This window comes from Penaeus vannamei, chromosome 9 (genome assembly GCF_042767895.1).
Source record: "Penaeus vannamei isolate JL-2024 chromosome 9, ASM4276789v1, whole genome shotgun sequence".
Taxonomy (NCBI): Eukaryota; Metazoa; Arthropoda; class Malacostraca; order Decapoda; family Penaeidae; genus Penaeus; species Penaeus vannamei.
Window position 1 is genome coordinate 46,948,929 of NC_091557.1, and position 7,500 is coordinate 46,956,428.

The 7,500-nt window shown below is 36.9% G+C and overlaps 1 protein-coding gene across 5 annotated transcripts in view; it reads left to right on the forward strand.

Annotated features, from left to right (window-relative positions):
* LOC113821338 (zinc finger matrin-type protein 4) overlaps nt 1-1,902 on the forward strand; it is a 33,930-nt gene extending 32,028 nt beyond the window's left edge. For all 5 annotated transcript variants that reach the window (XM_070125879.1, XM_070125878.1, XM_070125880.1 and 2 more), the window contains one exon: nt 1-1,902. This exon is cut by the window's left edge and continues 1,126 nt beyond it. The gene's annotated coding sequence lies outside the window, so the exon portion shown is untranslated.
* Nucleotides 1,903-7,500: the final 5,598 nt, after the last annotated feature.

A 7,500-nucleotide genomic window follows, 5' to 3' on the forward strand; every position in this document is an offset into this window, starting at 1 on the left:
TTTTTTTTTTTTTTTTTTTTTTTTTTTTTTTCCTTCTTTTTTTTCAACACCCGAATATGGGGTACAGAATTAAGGTTAAGGGTACTCTCAGGAAGCTTAACAAATGAATAAATCCAGCAAAAAAATAGAGTTGTGGGTTTTGCATGACATTTGCTAAATAGAAATTGTTAGAAAAGAGCCTTATTGTTGTTTATCCATCAGTTGAGTCATTATTTTCTTAGGCACCTTTATTAATATTAGCTTTAATTTCTGTTATTTTTACTTTTATTGGGTTTTTAAAAGAAGTCATTATATATTTGATTTTAAAGGTATTTAATATATATTTTTAAAAAGGGTTAATGCATTACTAAATGGAACTATGTATTTACAGGATGATTTTTGCACTTTTAGGATGATCCTTTTGTTAACAGGAAAAAGATAGATTTATTTGTTACAAATTTTAGAGTTCAGCGGCAGTATTCACGAAAGATTGGACTAGACTCGGCTAAGGACAGTCTTTAAAAGGAGCTCGACAAAGTCTACAATGATTTTGGAGTCAGACCATTTTCGTGAATACTGCCCTAGGCTTATGTTAGTTTTATAAGATGGTGAGGACTGAAGAACATAACAATAGCCCACAAAATGTTGTGTTCAGTGGTATGGCTAGTGGATTAAAACAAGTAATAATGACAATAACAATAAAGCACAGAGAGAAAGGTAAAAGTTACATGTCTAAGTGCCATTTCCACATGCTCATATCTCCAAACTTTAAATCTTAGTATACTCTACATGTAATGAATGTTTTAAAAATGTTTTAAATTTTGTTCATGTTTGTGCAGATTTTAGGAACTATATTTCATTTATTCAGAAAGTACTTAAACAATGGTTAAAAAGCAAAATAAATCTGCTTGAGAAGTACTTAACGAAAAAAAAAGTTGCAGACTCGTACAAACAATAAACACACCCACTCAGATGTTGTGCACAGTTTAGCTCTCCCTTCTTTTGTAGAATTCATGGATTGCATTTGCAGAGAAGTCAGACAAGTAATTTTTTTTCTTTTTTTCTTTTCTTTTTCTTTTTCTTTCTTTCTTTCTTTCTTTCCCACCCCAAGTGTTCAGGAGCAATATTTGTCTTTATTTTAGACATGTATTTACATGAAACTAATTTATTACCGTCCCAGCCAGGCAAAGAACCTTAGCTGGAATATAATACCTGTTCAACTGTACAGTTTAGCTATACAAACATGACTTCTATCTACCGATACCCAGGGTACCTTTAATTTGAAAAGTCGTTTTCAACCTAGATGTATACTGGCTCTTGCTAGATATAAGTTTTGTTTGTATAGCAAAACTATATAGTTCTCCAAGTGTTTTTATTGCAGCGAGGGCTCTTTATCAATACTAAATCTGTAGAACGGCAATTTAGGCTTTTTGTCAATAGAACTGGAATTGTGAATTGGACTTTTTTTTTCTTTCTTTCTTTCTTTCTTTCTTTTTTTTTTCAGTTTAAATGCAATTTAAATAACTTTTATTGTTACAAGATAAAGGGAGTTAGTTTCCTGTGTGGATGGATGTGTGTTTGTGTGAGCACAGTGAAGGTCAACTACGCTTACATTGAAATTCAGGTCCATTTAAAGGTACTGATGATACTTGATGTTGAATAAATTTTAATATAATAAATAGATTACAGTTAAGTTTTATTATAAGAGCCAAATATGATGTAAATTTAGATAAAGAGTGTCCTCAAAATCTTTTCTTATCAAGTTTTGGATTTATCAGGAGTTAGTCTTGATTGTGTTTTCCATAAAGTTTTGTCATGCAGGTCTCAAACTGAAAGGCAGTAATGTTACACTGATGCTCTCCTTTTTTGTCATCTAGTTTAACCTTATGTGCTTTTAAATCTGTAATAAAACAAAAAAATACAGTCGCCTTTCTCTCACCTGCAATAGTATATTTTTGTGGTCCCAATTCCCTTATAATAATGTTATTTGAAAAAAAAAATGATGATGGGAAAAAGAAGCTGAAAAAAATATGGATGAAGAAAGCAGAAATAAGAATAAATAATTCCATAAAGCAAAATAATGAGTTTTAGTAGTTATACAAGATTGTATGGCTAGGTATTAAATATTAATTACTGTTGTGACTTTCATTTTCATTTTTCACAGTAATATCATCCTCTTTAAGTAAACTTCATTTTAGTTCAGCATGACCTCTTTTTAACAAATCCTTTGCTTCATGATTAAATCATGGTGTCTTCTTGCACAGATTTACTGTATTGGAAATTTTTTACCAATTCCAACAGCTCTAGAAATGTTTACATTACACTTGATGGTCATTCCTTTTAAAAGATACCTCTTAATCTTAGGGAGTGGTGAGATTATGGGATGATCTTTTTCACCGCCCCTTTAATGCACAATACAGCTTTAGCTGCAAAATGTTTTCATTGAAATATATATTGGTTCTTTCATACCAGTTGCCCAGATATGCCAGGCATTTTCCATAGGAACCCTCAAAGAAATAGTATTCCATCCTTAAAACTCCTTATTATACAATACAGCTAATTAAAATTGACAGATGATTTCAAAATAATTAACACTTGATGTAATGGAGTGACATTACTAAGGGGTGGGTGATAGTGAATGATTTTTCAACCTCCCCTCTCAACCCTCCCAATACCTTGCTCATTGTTGTGGGGGAGCTTAGGAAATGGAGACTGAGACCCAATGTAGGGGATTGCCCTTACATTCAACTTCAACCCTCACCACAACTCTGAACACTAAAACTACTATCCACTCCTCAATGCCTACTAGTGCATTATTCACCCAAGTCGAGACTCCTACTCTCCCAACTTCCTTAACTTTATCACCTCTACCCCCACAATCTCCATCAATCAACCCATCCTCCCTTATTACTACCTTACAGCCTTATTCTCCACCTTTCCGTAATACTACCCCACTCAACAATACTCCCTCTTCCACATGTCCCCCATCCTTCTACCACCCTGAACTCTACAAATATCTTAAATACTCTATTTAGCCCAGCTAAATGGGACTGACTTTTTGTGATCCACCCTACAGCTCCTTACTCAGGCAACACTCTTCTCTTTCAAAAGAGAAAGCAAAAACAAGTGGGCAGAGTCCCCTTCCATACCTGACCCGATCGTTCCCATCTCGTTACAGTTACATCTGAAACTGAAGCTATAGCATTATCAAATCTAACTGATCTCTCTGGCAACCCCATTCCTGCAGAACCTCATTGAACTCTTAATACTTGTACCAGAACTGTCTCTATCAGTACAGTGCTACTCCATTCCTCCTAGAAGTCATCAAAAGAAATCCACCAATATTGCCAAAATTACTTTCCGTACACATGACTCCCATTCATATCTACATTGGTGGACAATCCCTCCATGTTCGACCATACCAGCCTCCACCCCGTCAATGTAAAAACTGTTGTTGCTTTGGACATCCTGCCAAACACTGCCATTCCACAGACCAATGCCCCTAAGTGTCCAACTCAGTCATAACCAATCAAACTTCTCTGCACAAGCACGCACATGTGCTAACTGCAGTGGCCCTTATAATGTATTTTATAGAGGGTGCCCCACCTACAAGTTGGAGTCTGAGGTAGCAACTCTCAGATACAAACTTGGTCTCACTCTACGCCAGACAGGAAACACGTCAACGAGGTTTCTCTCATGCTTCCTACTCTAGTAATGTTGCTCCCTCTGCCCCGCCCCTCCTACCCACAATGTTCCTACACCCTCCTCTATACCTACTTACTTACCCACTTCCAATTCTACCTCCTACCTTCCCCAGTCAACTTCTTTAGTCATTCTAAATCCAGACTCTCCAATCTCAACTACAGCCCCAACACCATCCCCTCTCCCTCCCTGCACTACCCGCAGCATACAGACTAAACATTCCACCCCTCTTCCCCTACCACACACTCACTTCCACCTACCTTTGCCTTTATTCCTCAGACACCAGTCTCCTTTTCCCCTCCTCATAAGAAAACCTTTGTCTCACAAGACTCTCCAACCAACTCCACTGGAGAATATATGGAAAATATTCAAAACCATATGCTCGACATAATTACACAACTCATGTTCCTTCCACACTTGAAGTGACTGCCGATATCCATTCTCCTACTTATATCCCCCAACACCACTTCCTCCTACTCCCTCCCAACACAACCTATCCCCCTAGCTCCATCTACTACCGATATTCATATTCCCCCTACTTCCCTTCCTCCTATTCTCTCCCAACAAAACCTATACCCCTCAACTCCGTCTACTACCAATATCCATCCTCCACCTACTCATATTCCACCTACACCCCTCCCTCCTACTCCCTCCCAACACAACCTATCCCCCTCAACTCCAACTACTGCCGATATCCATCCTCCCGACACCCATCCTTCTCCTATTCACATTCCTCCTACTCCCTCCTGTCACATCCAGCCCTCTCAACTCCACCTACACGTACATTCTCCCTCCCTCCATCCCCTCTATCATTTCCACTCCCTCCTGGATACACACGTGAATCCCTTATGTAATTCCCTTACCTAGACCCACTATAGCACATTCACACATCAACTCCTTTACCCATCTTTATCCTTTCAAGATTACCCTAGATAGTTGACGCATAGCAACCATCACCTGTCATTCCTCCTTTAATATACTTTCCTATAGTGCTACATGACTTTAGATGTCTAGCACATTTATTTTTGCTTTTTAACCATTAACCATTAACCACAACTAATTTTGCTTGGGTCTTTTCTTCTCCCCCTTTGCTCTTCCATATCTTCATTCCCTTCTTCTAAGGTGTGAGAGCTGTGCTGAAAGGATGAAAGGCTGGCTTTATGTCAGTCATGATCTGCCTCCTGGAGCCATGGGCACTGGATTCTCTTGGCTAATTGCCTAAACACCTTATGTGGACCCTGAAGAGTAGAACATTTCTTTTTCCCATTTTATTCATGGCCAATAATGAAGATTCTTTACCCCAAATAGGGCCATTAAGGCTTACCCCTTCATCAACTGGCCTACGTGAATTCAATTTTGATGATTTTCCAATCCCTGCTATACTTTGACCACAGCTGTACGCACTGATACTAATACCCTCTCCTCGGTGTTTACTGTCAACTCTATCCATTCTGAACCATCCACCCAGGTTATTACTTAACCTCCAGAATTCATCTTTTCCTCTCTCCTAACACTCTCTTCTCCATCTCCTACTGCACAGTCTTCTTCAATATCTATCCCCTCTTCCCTGATTACTTCTCTCATCCCCCCAGACTCTTCTCCTGCTTCTTCTCCAATAACCATCTCTACCCAGTGATTATTTCATAATAGCTCTTTTACCATTTTTTCCTTAAAGCAATGTTTCTATAGCCTCCCCAGCAATTGCCCTATACCCTTAACCCTTTCCTTTATTAATCTCCAATTTACTTCATTTGCACCCCCTCCTTACCTTTTTCCCTGTCATACCATCCTGCAACACTATAAGCTTTGACAGCTAACACTATCCTAATTATTAATTCATATACCCTTTTTACCACAATACTTTACCATAGTGCTACATGACCTTAGATGTTTAACACATTTGTTTGTTTCATCCATTAACCATCTCAACTCTCAAGGCTCTTGATGAAGAGATTGATGCTTGATGCCTGACAAAAAGGAAAATATTGGACATTTAATAGAACAAACAAATAAATTAATTACATATACAATTTTGAATGACATACATGATTGTGCTAGTGCAAAAGCCTAACATAAAACTGGTATCCCTAGACCGTAAGATACCAGGTTTTTGTTAATTTTGTTAAAAGGTAGAACATTTTTTTTCCATATTTTTTCTTTAAACCTATATTAAGCAGACTCATGAATGCATGTAAGGTAATATATAGGCATTGTGTTTGTATATGATTAGACATTTAATTCTAAAATAAGATAAAAGGTAATCATCTGAAGGGATACATTACAAGCACCTGCAACCCTTGCTCACTCCTGTCATGGGGGGTGAGGTGGGGGGCTTAGGAGACAGAGACTGAGCCCCAAAATAGGGGATCACCCCTACCTAATTTTGCATGGTCTTTTCTTCTCCCTCTTTCCTTTTTCTTCATCCCCTTCTTTCTACATCCTAAAGTGTTAGCCATGCTGAAAGGAAGAAAAGCTGGCTGTATGTCAGCAATGAACAGCCTTTGTACTTCATTTGCTCTTCCTTCTTTACCCTTTCACTAACAAACTAACCAACAGCCCTCTCAAATCTTTGGCATCTAAAATATTTCGTCCTAATCGTTCATGCATTTTTACCCTTTTCCCTACAATACTTTATCATTGTGCTATATATGACCTTTCCTTACCTGAAAGCTTTGCCCCCAAGCCTCACCCTATTGCTTTATTTTGAATACCTGCTAATGACCTTAGATGCTGATGCAGCAGAATTTTTTCAATAAACAATAAATAAATACATCATAATTTTGGGTGTTACACAACACCCTAATTGTCTAATTGGAAAAGATGTCAGATGGCATCTAATACAAAGCCTTGTATGTAATGATTAGATGCATCCTTCAATCTAGAATGACAGCTTCTTGCACATAAGAGTTGAATTGAAACGTGCTAATTTCCACTTCTCCATTTCACTAAGATAATATTTCTACAAAAGAAATATTTTCGAATACTAAATGTCCATAATTTTACAACTATATTTATTGAGTATTTAGTACTAAGCAAATTAAAATATTTGATTCAATTGTCATAATAATAACTGTATTTTTGTGGTTCACAGAAACTTCCTACTTTCATAACATGAAATTTCATAAAATTAACTACTAACTAATCTGCTTCCTTTCTTAAAAGTTATATAAATTATATTCATATCTACAACTGAACACTGCAATGCTAACAACAACAATAAAGGATGCTTTTTGAGACTACCAAATTGAAAATGCATTGTAAACATACCATTGTATGTTTTTAGGAATATGAACTGAGTCTTATTTTGCCTATAATTCACTTAATGTTCTTCTTTCTTATTCTCTGCTAAAAAGACGTCAGTGTAATTTTCCAAGCTGTTGCCTAGTTTATTCTTGTATAAATCATAAAAAGGTAAAAGACTTACCATCAGCGAAGAACGGTGCAAAGTAATATGGCATAACACAGACAGCTTCAGCAGTACTAAATATAAGGAGCAATTAGACACATTATTGCTTACAGACAATAATGCATTAACTGATTGAAAGGTTTACATGAAAAGAAACAACCAATCACACTGAGTGCTTTATTTCAGCATTACATCTACAACAGTTTAGTGTCCCATGCTTCACTTGAGACAGTTGCCCCAAAGATTCGAGGCACGGTGGTTGAGCATGTTTAGAACAGCCCAGTCACCCCACAGACTAGCGACTCCATGTGCCCTATGAGTGTAAACTTAAATATTTTTTTTAACATAATAAATTTTAATATGCAAATTTAAAGTTGTTAGGGATACATTTGAATATAAATTACAAAATATTG